Source organism: Ischnura elegans, chromosome 2 (assembly GCF_921293095.1).
Source record: "Ischnura elegans chromosome 2, ioIscEleg1.1, whole genome shotgun sequence".
Lineage (NCBI taxonomy): Eukaryota > Metazoa > Arthropoda > Insecta > Odonata > Coenagrionidae > Ischnura > Ischnura elegans.
The window spans coordinates 52,604,610-52,616,552 of record NC_060247.1 but is presented as its reverse complement, the minus strand read 5'-3'; positions in this window follow the sequence as shown (position 1 = coordinate 52,616,552).

Genomic DNA, 11,943 nt, shown 5'->3' with positions numbered 1-11,943 from the left:
ATCCGGCAACAGTGCAAACTCGCGACCAATCGGAAAGCTTCGTTAAAAGTTTCTATACTGTAAAAATTATACGTTTACGACCGAAATATCATGAGTAATTTTGGTTCATAATGGCGTCAGCTATCAAGGGTTAAAATTTCATGACACAATATTTCTTCACCCGGTACATTGGTTTTGAAATTAATTTCAATAGGTTTAGGAGAATAATAATGTAAATATGGTTTAAAATCGCAAAAATTTGGAAAAAACACGAAAATGAAGCAAAAATTCGGAAAAAACCCTCCGAAGACGTTGAATTCCATGCTTTGAAATTAGTAGGTATCATGAGGTAAGGAGATAGGTACAAGAAGAATACAAGTAATTACAATCTAAAATTTTTGTTTAAATTGAAAATTTCAGTGAAAAAACCACAAAAATTAAGGGAAAATTTGGAAAAACCTCAAGAAACGTCGAATTTCATGCTTCAAAATTAGCAGTATCACAAGGAAAGGAGATAGGTTCGGGGAGAGGTGATGTTTCGGGGTGGAGGACGAAAAAGGGAGGAAGATCAAGGGAGAGAGAATTTTGGGTTCACCGCAGAATTTTTAGGAGCTAAGAGAAGGAGGGTGGGGATGATCTTCCGGAATCGGTCGAGGGAAGCGGTGTTTGTGGGGGGGTTGGGAGACGCTGCGTGGGGTGGAAAAGGCATGGGTTATCCCGTTAAGGGGGCGGGGGATTGCACCACTGGGGAGGCCATTGGGATTCCAATTGGTGTTTTATGGCTCACGTTGATTGAGTGTTGGTGGAGGTGATGTTTCGGAACGGGCTTCGGAAGTGTTCGATACGTGTTCCGTGGTAGGGGGTCGTTGGTTTGGTGGGGGGAACCAGGAGTAGGGGAAGATTTTGGAAGGGGTTCTCGAAAAGAGAGAGGTAGGGAGAAGGAGAGAGAGAGAGATAGCAAGGAGATGATTCCCCACTTCGCTTCCGTTTTTGGATCGTCGCCCTGCCCTTGGGTTTTGTTTGATCGTCTGGTTTACGTGTCGTTCTCAGAGACGCACTCAATTCGAAAGGGGACACTCGGGTGTAATTATGGGACGGGAGGGTCGCACAGTGCGATGTGGGGAGAGGTTCCTGAGCGCACTCAATGAGAAACCCATTTTCAGTTTTGGGTGCTGATTGCTTTGGAGTTCGGTAACGAGTTCCGAAGCTTCTCAGTTTCTCTGTGAAGTCTCCATTTGGACTAATTGCCCCTCAAGGCCGCGACAAATATTCCTTCATTCCATTAATTGCACCCGCCTTTACTCTAAATGCTTTGTTATTTTTGGCAGATCTCATGAATTGCCATTGTTTTCGCCTAGATTTTTCGTAGCTGAGTGGATTAGGAGAAAAAAATTTATCGGTGCTCCCTCTCTGATTTTTATTTCACAAAAAATTTGAAAACAACAAGTAGAGAATGGAAAATAGATAAATCAACATCAGTGGTTAGTAGATTATTTTATCTAATCAATACGACAGTTAAAAGGCATAAGAGATGTTGAAATAGCTACTGAAGTGTTTCTGAGCCTTTTATAAGTTATTCCTATAGATTTTCTTACATAGTTTAGCTCACTCTGAATAGAATAATGGATACTGTTTATCGAAGCAAAATGTGAGTTTCTCATTGAGGAAATAGAGTGCCCATAACTGGATATAACTTCCTTAAAATGATGCAAATGGTATTTTATGGCTGGTATACGTAAGTACCATCGGTTTTTTTGTCTTTTGCATATGGAACGTACATTCGCTTTCTGTGGTAGATTTTATATTGTTTTCATTGGGAGGGGGCAAATGAGCATATCAAAACCTTCTCGGTATTCATATTAGTTAAGTTCATATTTTTAGTTTTATTTTGAAAACATTTACCGTAACATTGCCTTGTAAAAATATGAAAAAATCGTTATCATTTGTAAAAGTCGCACAGGGGGTGTTGAAAAAAGTGATTTAGTAATAAATGTAAGTCAAATGAAGAAAAACCGGACTTGTTAGTTTGACTCTTGCCTTGCCAGAGAACAATAAATCAAATATTGCCATGGATAAAAATCCTCTTATGCTTCTGCTGCTTCATACACCTGCCTCTGTGTATCTCCTTGTTTCTGTACCAGTGAAATACAGCTGACGCTGCTCCACCCCCTTAATTCCTACGCCCAGGTGCACTTCTAATCCTCTCTTTCTATTCCGACTCCACTGGCTTAGTTTTCCAAATCCGTTTGATCCTCCCTTACTTAACTTCGAATCCACTTTTCCCTTTTATCTTTCTCCTTCGCAGTTTTTCATTTTGCTGCACTGAATAATGGAGTGACTACCAAACTAGGTTTCATTGTATGATTTGTACTGCCGCAAAAATAAATCACTTTGCAATATTCCACTCTTTTATAAAGTTTTTTACTTTGTACAATTTAATTACTCCACTACCTCCTTCCGAAAAAATAAGTAAATTAATTGAATTTTTTGATTTTTGTACATGATTGGTCTGGACGTGGGTCATCATTTCTCTGAGCTTCAGCTGCCAATCATGTTTGAAGTGGTATTAATTTTTATCTATGCCGACGAAAAAATAATCTCTAATTGACGTATTTAAATATGGATAGAATGCTTGGAAAACTGGCAATTTTACGACAATACTGTTTATTTATATTTTTATTTCCATTGACATCAATTTTTATAGGGGATAATCTAATCCACCTCAATAGGTACACGTGTTCCCTAGAGGGTACGTTTTTCCTTCATAAAAATCGTATCGTCGATGAAGGCCTACTGGGAGATAGGAGCCTGTTGTTTAATTTATCGTCCTGAATGTGGTGAACACCGACTTACGGCGTTTGCTACCTTAGTGCGGTAACTAGTAGTTGTTACGCGGGTAATGGATACTATCGCCGTGCTTCATGAGTCGAATCAGAGGCGGAGGAGCTAAAAATGTTTTTGGGAGGAACTCTTCTCGGTCCATAAAAGTATTATGCCCTCCTTGCGGATGCTCCTAAAAGTTTATAGACTGTTCGCTGTGGAGCTTTTTTTTTGCTCTGAACAGCACAGAATTCTTCCCTCACCGAATACGTTGTAGAGAACAGGATAAGGCTAGGTCAGAAAGAGAGAAAATGGACATCCGTCGCCCGTGGCCTTATAAACCAGTTCGTGATCAACAGATGACTGATGTGTGATGCATTTATTGCTCCGCCGCAATGCAGTATACATCCTTCGCCTTCGACGGCATTGCTTATTACCCTGACAAGTCCCCTGGGCTGATTTAGATGGCGGAACTAATGTAGTGATTGATTTATCCCCGAAAAGCATGACCTGAGACTATGGTGGTAATTCAGCGATTGATATTGTAACGTTTCATTATTTACTATTACTCCACTTCTAACTTAACAAATAATTTTACTACCCTTTATAAACAAGTTTTATAATTTAAAACTCGGGAGCAAAAAAAAACACATCCGCATGCCGTGACTATTACAATCCAACGTTTGCCGTTCACAACAATCTCCGTCCACCATCACTTGCCTCATTGTCCCTCTCCCACCAATTGTCACATCAACATTCTCCGACTCAACTCAAATAAGACTCGAAATTAATTGTTACATTATGATGTAGTTTTCGTTGTCTCTTAAAATTCCCCAAATGACAACTTTTGCGAAACATTCCATTTAGTAAGCTTCCGAGAACCTAAACCAATTCACCAGCAAAGACACCGAAGGCCTAAATTTTACACGGGAAAACCAATTACTCGACTCTGCGCTGAAACTAAGATCACGGAATTAGATATAACGATGATAACTTAGTTGATTAGAGCACTTGGTCATCGGTGATCATGGCTTTATAGTTTTATTGGATTAAGATAATGACTTTTCCCACGATGAATTTTATTTTTGAATCGGGAATTCCTTTCTTATATGTTGCCTGATTTCTGAAGTAATTTAATCAAGTACTAGGAAGAATTAGGTTTCCTAGCCCTTCTCTCTTATTGCCTGGTATATTGGGTACTATATAATGTATATATAGTAGGTATATATGCGCCACTTCTGAGGCTGACTCAATCTTGGAGCGCGATTAACTCATTTGATGAGACCTTAATTTTGTAGGATGTAAGCACTTGTTTGGAAGACCAATCACGTGGCTGTGGTAGCCCTATGAGGATGCGAGGGAAATTAGAAAAGGAAAAAAAAATGGTGGTTGATTGGGAGAGTGAATATGAGTAATGGTCCATTAGTGGCGGGTGAGAGGAAAGAAAGCTGTTGGATGTGCGTGGAATCCACGCTAATCGCGTTCCGGCCGAATTGGGCGAAGCGGGCTTGTTATCTGCACGAGAATAAAACCCAGAGAGACGTAGGGAGATGCGGGAGGAATGGACGGTTGGTGGGGGGTGTGAGGGGGAGGGGAGATTGAGGGAATGCTGATGGCGGTTGTTTGGAGGAGTGAGGGGAAGGGTAACTGGAGGGAGTGTTGCGGATTGGGCGTGGCCCGTGGCAGGGTAAAGGGTTTTTAAGGGTTTCGGACCTTGTGGCGGGGTAAAGGGATGGTGGTGTAAACCAATACCCTCGCTTGTTTGCCGCGGACCACAATGAATTGTATCGAGTGGAGGCATTTTAAGGGACCGTTTATCGGCTAAATAGGCTTTTGTCAGTGAAATATTCGTTTTGGCCGTCCGCTACGGTTGACCCGTGAGTTCTTTTTGACTCGAGCCGCTTTTCCGTGCGTGGTTGATGGAGACTGCTTACGCGGCCATTCTTGGATTAAGTGCCGTACCTTGTGTGCGAGATTGAGCTCAGTTTATTGACACGTATTTATTTACATGCATTCGTTTACGCAACGCTTTCTCGTTTGATTAAGAAAATGCTACAAGTAGTAGTAGCGGGCGTGACTTGGTGGAAATCCTTTATCGTAGAATTTATAGGAATAAAAATAACTTTTCTTTTTCCACATGGTGATTTATTCTTTCCGACCGTACGTCGTTACAGTGTAACATTTTCAAGGTAAAAATGAAAATGTTACGCTGTAACGAAAACATGTTAGGACGTAAAAAGATACTATGTGGATAAAGAAAAGTTTTTATTCCTTCAACTCCTATGAGAAAATGCTCCCAGTTCTGCAGGATAAAGCTTGGTATTTTTTAAAGGATCCTTATTGTGACACAAATTAATCCAGATGTTGATTCACCTTGGAGTTATCATTGCCGTTCAAATTAGTTATGAAATTATTCTAAACGTTCTGTTTATTTGCAATTTTCAAGTGACATGGTTATAAAGAGGTTATAGGCAATCAAAATAAAAAAAATGAATGCAGACATTGGTATTGATGAAAACTGTTTAATTATTTACTTTTTATTTTTAGTAATGGCTTAGCTAGAGATAGGTCTTTATTTGGTGCAGATACGAGTGTAAGGTCATTATTTTCATTTTAAATGCATACATTTCTGTACCTAACCAATGTAATAAATGGCTGAAATGTTACTGCATGTGGTAAAATTGATTTTGACCCATTTATTTTATGATAGGAACGAATCTGCTGAGTAGTTTTCAAATTTTTTATATTCTAAAACTTGTATTTGGCACATTTTCAGAAATTTGAACGAAGACATTCATTTGAATAGAAAATAATAATATCAATATTACTCTATTCAAATTATCTCCTTTATCTTTTTTCTATGAGGCAATGATTTGCAATGAATATATCTTACTGCAAAGAACGAAACCTTGCCCAAAGCTTTCCGGTGACAAGGCTTTGATAGAACCACGGCACACGCAAGTGCTGTGTGAATGTCTCCTTTCTACCTTCAACGATCCACCTCTCCATGAACGAATGCATTGAAAATTCTCATTTGAGGAGTTTCGCGTGCAGAAAATAAGACGAAATCGCCGTCGTCGTCGCGTTTCAATAGGCTCTTTATCCAATGTTCGACCGAACACTTTAGCCGTCCTACTTGAGAACTCATCCAGTCTCGTCACTCGCTCCCGTCTCCTTACCTAACTGAACTTCTATCGCAGAACTAATTATATATTTTCCCTCGTCTATTTCATCCAAGGCTTTACGTCCTCCTTTCTCTTTTGCCATTCCCTCCGCACAAAATGAGTCCTCTTTTTTCCATTTCTCCTGCAAAATTTCTTTCATCGGAATTATATTTCCTGCCTCTGATTTCAGACGCAGACGAAAGCGCTTTCCCAAAAAAAAAAAAAAGAAATCTGACAAATTCGATTGAGGACATCGGGGTTTTCCCAGCTGCGGGCCGAGCACGCCGTCAGCTCTACTGTTGCTTTGAATTTTTGACGCATTTCTCTGAATAGCCAACTCTTTACTCAAACGGAGACGGAATGATATAATATGCACGAGAAGTGTTATGAAGCTGCTGTACCTCAGCGTAAACTCTTTGTTACCACTCGAAGAGCTGGATATATGTTTTTTTTTGTGTCAATTTCTCGAAAGTCAGTGATAACCAATCTGGGTTTTTGATGTGTGTCAAATGTTTTCCTTTCTTTATATTTTCTAGTGTGAATCAAGCACTGATACCACTTTGCCCTCATTTAATACAAAATGCCCTAGGTTTCTGCTAGTCAGTACCAGGCGATATATAGAAAATAACACTCTGTCGCAGAAATCGGGTTGGTTTTATGTTAAATTAATATGCATAATTACAAATGTATATTTCATCACATTGTTACTGTCATACAAAGTGACGCCAAAAAGTATTTCCAACATTTTATTCCTGTTCCATTCTCCTGTTGTAAATGTCAGTAGGTGTACTTATCAATAGTGAGAAATCTCCCGCTATTGTAACTATATATCGCAGTATAGTTTATTCAGAGAAAATACGCACGTGCGTCTAGGAAATTCTTTTGAAAAGCGAACTACGTGCATTACATTTAATTTCGCTCTCTTAATGTTCAGCTTAAGATGTTTTATATAACTAGATATAGCTAACTAGATATAACTAGCTAAAAGAAATGGTATATCGGCTTTGCGATCTCTCTAGAAAATTGCCTTCGGAGAAAATCAATTGTGCCGTGCCTGGTGTCACCTGGCTCTGATAAGCGTGACTAGCGTGAGATGAAAGCACGTGTGGATTTGGGACAAAAGGTCTTTGAGGGCCCGTTTAGAGGCCCTGGTGGGATAAATAGCGTTTCTATTCGCTAATCATCGTTTGCTGAACCCTCTGTGCCAGAGCTCCGCAAAATTGAGTGCCTTTCAAGTTCCGAGACCCTTGTAGTAGCTATCCTGGGGAAGAAGCTATTTGATACTAGGCTATAATTAATGTGATAGTGCGGCTCTAAGCGTATTTGGCGTCACTGAAATGTTAGGAACTCCAAAATCCCACGTCATATAATCGTTGCCGCGGGTTCCATTTTCTCAACTCAAACATGAAGGGTTTTAGGGAGATCTTTATGTTCGCTAGTGTGCCAAAGGCTTCTGTCTAGGAATTATAGGCGTTTCCCTTTTGTAAGGCGTTTTAATGACTGTAAAGACCATTGCCGTCCTTTGAAATTTCAGCATTTACCTGGAACTAAGGCTTTTGGGAGACCAAAATACCCTAACGTATCGCCCAAGAAAAGCATTCACCAGTCAAGGCGCTAAGAGGTCGAGCCATATAGAGAATATGATCCTCGGAAGTTCGCTGGAAATGCTTTTCATCCTCATGTCGGGAATAGAGACCAAATCCTTTGCCATTTATAACACCTTCTTGACGTTCCAAGGAATTCTCTCATTATTTTCCTCGACAGGTCGTGTACTTCAGTTTTTTTGATTAATTATTTTCTTTTGACTCTCCAAACGATTTCATTTAAATTTAATGAAAAAAAGATGTTCCATTTCTTCGCTTAGCAGCATAGTAAAATTTTTATCTTGTCTGAGTAATTAAAAGTTTTCCTCTCGTGGAAGAAGTATATTTAGACGAATTACTTCAGTACCATCTGAGATTTTGAAGATTTCACGCTATTTTAGAAGCGCTATAATTCTTTATGCGCTCAAAATTATTTTTCTTGTGATCAATGCGCAAAGGAGGACAGAAAGCTTCATCATTTCATCCGGAAATGACCTGTGGGTGTGCCTTCACTTTTCATGGAAATATTTGTGCGATCAGACGCCCTACCTTTCCTTTGCATCAATTATTTTTTATTTAGAATTTCCGCGAACTTAAGGTGTGCAATCTAGTATCAAACTTCTTGTCATGGTTTAGTCATTTATGTATCCAATCTAATTTATGTATCCAATTTATAAGTAATATTTTAGACGATTTGATATCATGGTGAAGGTACCAAAAGAGAAAAATTTTCGTTCAGGTTCAAAGGAAAGTTAGGTTGAATGGGAATCGACTCCCTTGAATGGGGCGTACTTGTGGAAAACTCGACTCGACTTCCTCGACTTGCAATTAATCCAACTTTACTGAGACGGGAGAGAACTCTAGTTTCTCTAATTTAATCGACATTAACGCTTGATTTGGTGGTGGTGAGTGTATTTCAAGCAAAAATTTTATTTTTATGTAACTTTACACAGGCTCAGATGAGATTTTGAGTATGAAATATTGTAGGACTTTTTTCGTTGTATTGCTAAGTTTCCGCAATATTGTACACATAAAACAGTTGATGCGCAATGTCAAAGGTGGTCTAAAATTTTTAGCTCTTTTCAACGAAATGAAGAATATTTTCGGGTTTTCCACCGAGTGAGTTGCTAGTGGGCCGACGCACAGTGGTCCGAAATCGGAAAAATTCGGACAAAAGACCAAAATGGATTTTTTTAGGTATATTTTTTTTAGGCGCGCGATCTCGTTTATCTCCGAAAATCTTTGAACTTAAGCAGGTGATACAATTTTTATGGAGTAAAAAATACAATGCTCCTTTTGGTCAAATGCTTTGGCTGTATTGTCTATTTTTTTAAGAGATTTTGGTTCACATCTGCATGGTTTTACAACACAAAATGGCGTACCAATTTTTCGTGTGAAATTTGAAATTAAGTAGATATTATCTTTCGTTTACGAAATATCTAGCTCGGGAAACTATCATCATCACAGTGTGAAATAAAGATTTAAAAATTACTACGGAGAAACCGTAGAAAAAAGGTTGAGACCAAGGAAATTAAAGTGATTTTTCGATCGCGCGTCAATTCTGAGCTACGCGACGCGGGACCCCGAGGCTCGGTAACTGCGGTCGATTTATCAAGTTGTTTTGAGAAATCATTCTTAAAAATCGTTATTTGAAGTATGAGACATAGCATTGACGTAAAACACTGTTACCAGGATAATGGATCAATCGACATGACCATTTAACGCATTACTCTAGTGAAGATGGTGAGGATTAGATTTCTCCGAACCATTCTACGTATAGTCTAAGAAGTATACTTCGGATATTGAAGTATTGTCAAGGGATTGAGTCGGCATGCGAAAGTGGGAGAGAGAAAGAAGCAGTTTCTGGGAAAGCTATGTTCTTTGCCTCTACCCCTCCTTTCCAATCCTCGCCGAGGTGGGTCGCGTGAAAAGGGACGTTTCATTACTATGCACAGCCTTGGACGGTCTTTGGATTCCTCTACAAGGTTTTTTCTTTTTCCATTTGACCAAGAATCATCGCTATGGTAATATAGTGGGAAAAAAAATCGAAAAATTAGTATCTCTTTGAATTTATAATTTATATATTATTTTAAGAAGAAAATTTAGAATTAATTTGACTAGGGAAAATTTCTTTTTCGGTCAACCATCGTGTACACATTTACTTAAGGAAGGGTTTGATAAATGCAAATTTAGAATAAAATCGTACAAAGGCATTGGCAAACAAATTTTTAATCGTTGCTAAATCCGTAAATGAATAGTTAGGTCAAAAAAGAAAATAGCATGAGTGGTATGACAACATCAACAAATGATTATAAATGAAATGAATTCGGAGGATGAATCAGAATATTAAAGGAAGACATATTATGGAAGCCTGCTGTCGTTTATTTAAGTCATCTAATGGTATTTTTTCATTTACCGATTTTTAATTTTCAATCCTCCGATGAACTCAGTTTGTCACTAGGGTCTGATTCCTATCATTAACTATCATCTAAAATAATTAATCAGTTCTTTCAAACATTTCAATATTATCCTTGCTCTTCTCAGAGTTGAATTTAAGAATGGAGAAAAGAAAAATGGAGGATACATAGAAGAAATGGATTAGGTGTTACGAACAATCTATTGATAAGGTCTTCATTCGTGACCTATCTGTAGTGCTTCCTGCTGAATAATTCTGATTAAATCTTGCTTATCCTAGTGTTCCGACCTTCCATTGCCTCTTAAGAAAGTTGCTTCATGGGAAGTATCGCCTCTTTTGCAATTTCGCCACCTTGCAGAAGTACGTTATGTATCACGGTTGGCATGTAATACCATGGGTACAGCTTGACGAATAATTCGGCCGTTCTCTGCAGTGTACCGAGAATGCTGTATAATTAAGAGATAAGCCACTGGATATTGCCGTCAAAATGATGGATTATTTAATGAGATCAACTTTTTTATGAGATTTATATTGATACCTGTAATTAAAACTAGGAGGAAAATTAGAAGTAGGAGGAGGGGGAATATAGAAATGATGCGAGAGGATTGGGAGAGGGACTAATCAAACCCCCACAAAGCTCACTAACAGATACTGTGAGAGTGCTTGTTGTATCACCTTGAAAATGACATACGTAGAATTTCGAAACCATGGTCGGTAGTTGAGTATTCTATTGGAAGTGTGGAAATTAGCATAGCATTTGCAGTTTTTATCATGGATATCGCACTTCCACCACTTTAAGCCTGAAAAGATTTTTTTATATTTTCTAAAATTTACCCTCTGATTACATTACCTTTCAGGTTAGATATAGCGGAGTTGTTAGTATTACGTATCTTGATCGCATGATTGCCTTGCAATGTAGCACCTGCGTGATCCGCTTGCCATTTGGTGTTTGACACTCTGACCGGATATCTCTTCATTCATTCCCTTTCGTCGCCTTCCCTTTGCCCCTCCATCCGCACCCGCCCCTTCCTCGCTGCCCCTCCCACATCGGGAGTCTTGCTTTTCCATCTCCAATCGGCGGGAAATGCGAGAGCCTCCGGTGCCGCCGGGCGATATATCCCAGACGTGCCGGGAATAGGGAAAAAGCATCGTCCGGGGGCTCACGGGTTCGGAGAGGTGAGGTCGTGTGATGCCGGTGGCTGGCAAAAGGGAGCATTGGGGGTGGGTAAAGAAAGGTGCCCCTCGAGGGCAGGTGGGGTGAGGAGGGGGTCGCGGGAGGGGGGATGAAGAATGCGATGCCTCCTTGCTCAGGGGGAAGGAACGTGTAAAGGTTGTGTCATGGGGGGGTGGGTGGACCGGCAGAAGCAAAATGACGACAGTCGAGGGAATGAGATAGTCGCGAAGAAATAAATTACGTCGCTCTTGAGGGTGGGGAGGATGCGTGTGAGGTGGGGAGGGTTGGGTATGAGGAAGTAGTTTGGCAGGGTGGCCAATGAGCTTCATGAAAAAATTATCAAGCTATACCTGTTATTCCGAGTAAATTTTTCTTCCCCGAATATTAATGCATATTGATTTACACTGTCAATAATCGATATCGCAAGTTAAATTACTTATAGTTTCAGGGAATGTAATGAATCAATTCAAGGTGGTCAGCAATACGCAAATCGTAAGGAGTACTTTCAAGGTGTGTGGTAATTTCCTTTGAATTCAATTTTCTTCAGATAATGTATCTATTCGTAGGTTCTCATTAATGAAAAATGTCTGTAAATATGTTTCGTTACCTTTTTTTCCAAGAATCCTATAATTGGTCAGTTGCAGACCTTTACTCCACTTTTGTGTTTGCAAATCTTTTTTATCCGAAAAAATCTCCGCAAACGTAGTTAGAAATGAAAGCAGATCATTTATATGTAACTAGCATTATTAGCTATGACCAATCTTATTCCATTCTCATCATTATTCTTCATATTAACTAAATTGTCAG